This window comes from Oratosquilla oratoria, chromosome 17 (assembly GCF_046742065.1).
Source record: "Oratosquilla oratoria isolate Oo_2021 chromosome 17, ASM4674206v1, whole genome shotgun sequence".
In the NCBI taxonomy this organism is placed as follows: Eukaryota; Metazoa; Arthropoda; class Malacostraca; order Stomatopoda; family Squillidae; genus Oratosquilla; species Oratosquilla oratoria.
In genome coordinates, this window is record NC_134793.1 from 30,733,694 (window position 1) to 30,736,193 (window position 2,500).

Below are 2,500 nucleotides of genomic sequence, written 5' to 3' on the forward strand. Positions count from 1 at the left end.
TTTTTTATTTGCCCAATATGAGTATCTCTACGGTTTTCTGCATAGCTGTCTACCTGTCCCTATACTAAGATTCCGTTACGATTTTTATCTAAACCTCTCATCGTACCATTTACTCTAAAAATGTGTTCACGGTCAGAACTGCTTAACTCCCTGTCATTATATATTTCTTTTCGTGTCCCAGGCTTGAGCTCATGTCTTAGGGTTGTGATATTAAAGCTTTTGGTCAGTCAGTCCTTGGCATGACGATGCTGAGCCAAGCGAAGGCCCGCGTGACCAAAAAATGATAACAGAACGGCCCGTAGAGTCTTCAATCTATCAGTCAACCAGTCATTTCGAATTCACTACCAAACAAAGAAGTCTCTCATAACATCCCATCACTCGCATGACTGCTCACCTATGCCACGTTACCCCTGCAAACTTCTCTATCTCGTTCCTCCACCTTCTATCTGGTCTCCCTCGCGACGTCCGCTCAGTAACGGATTTGCTTAATCGCCTATCATTATCTCGCGCAAACTTACCAGCCCAGTTCCACTTCCTCTCTTCTATTCCCTCCACCACATCGCCTTTCACTCTAGGCTGATCTCTCAGCCAACCTGATCCCTCCCTGTTTTCCAGCGTTATTCCCACCAATGATCTCTGCATTCTCCTTAGCTTTGACTCCATCGCCTTCGTCAGCTTCCAAGCCTGATTTTAAATTTTGCGTTTCAAACATAGAAGTAGGGAATCTCTCATTATCTTATACTTACCAAACGTTTTCTAATCAATTGTAATATGCCTTTCTATATAATTTTCATGATCTTCAGTCACTTATACCATCTGGCCTTAATTAATGTACTTTTGAAATTCACTTTTACTTTTCTCATTATTATTATACCAACTACCTATGTGGGGCATGTGAGTGGATTGTGGATGTCTGTATGAAAACAAGTTGACAATGAAAGATAAAGTACTTCATACCCACACGTGATAACTAGTGAAGTGATTAGAAGAACCTCCTTTGTTGATCACGTATGAAAGTTCACTCCAGTTCGCCTACGAGAATTCTTCTTGATTCTTCGGCGTCGCTTCCGCTGTTGCGCGAAATTCCGTTTTCTGTGCGCCAACGGAATTCGTCACCACATATTCATTGTTTACCAAGACGTCCATATCTCGGTATCACAAACTTATCAATTACATGCAGTATGTTCTGCAACAACTGTGCGGTGACTGCTTACAAGGTCGCGGCATTGCAGAAGAAATATATACGAACGCGACAAAGATGAAATTGGAAGTAAATGAGTGACAGCCAGAGCACAAGAGGTAGAAAACTGAAATAACGAATGTTTTGGGAATAATCACTGATAATTTAAAAATATATAAATGAAATAATAGAATAATAGTCTCCATGAAACAAATATCGATGCCAAAAATATATATATATGTATAAACAACGTATATATACTACTAACAAGCACCAGCACAGTCAAAGCGTAAATTTGGCGGGCACAAGCACAGAATAGCACAAAACCGGGCACGTGACGACACACCAAGAACGACGACTTTCAGGACGACTTGAACGAGTTTGCACGTTTGGATGCATGAAAACTCGAATGCGAGTAAGCCAAAAGTGAAAAATTATTATTTCTACTATGGGGGAACAACGTAAAAAAAAAAACCATAAGATTATTTTTCATGCAATCGACGCATACGATGTAAACAAAAGCAAAACAAGCACAAAGTATAACTGAATCAGAAATAAAAGGGATTTATGAAAATATATAAATTATGGAAAGAGATAAGTAAATGATATCGTAAAAGTTAACAGCGTTAAGAAAATGAAACTAAATAAAGACAAAACAAATTATTATCAGCATAACAACGTAAAACCACTTGCAGGAAGAAAAATAACCTAGAAAGAGAGAAAGCGAGAGAAAATGAAACGGAAGAAAGATTGTAAAAGAGACTTAAAATATGAAAAACTAAAAGAAGTGACTCTGAATGGTAGAATAAAATTAGGTGCAGGTAAACGAGGACTCAGGTGACGCCTGATTGAGAGAGCGGGGGTGTAAGGCGAGGGAGAGAGGGAACGGCGAGTGGGACCGTGTACCGTCTCGCCGAGAGTCCGACAGCGAGTGAGAGAAGAGAGTGAGGCTTTGCCTGCAGGAGGGTGGAGGGGAGCGAAAGGACGGGGAGAAGGACAAGTGAGTGGAGGAGAGGGGTAGTAATAGTTGGACAGATAAGCTTGTAATTTTAAGGTACTTGTGCACTTCATGACTAAAGCATGAACATTTGTACACTGTTTCAATAAACCATGATGTATATTTTCAGACGTGGAACCATTTCAGGTTTGAGATCTGGTACTAAGGTGGTGATAAAATCTCAGGCTTTAAAAAAATATTTTTTCACTTCATGTACAATGGCAGTGTACATAAATCATATCATATATTTCCATTCTTATTATACATATATTACACAGATATTATGGAAATAATGTTTTGTGAAAGTAAAACACCAACGAATT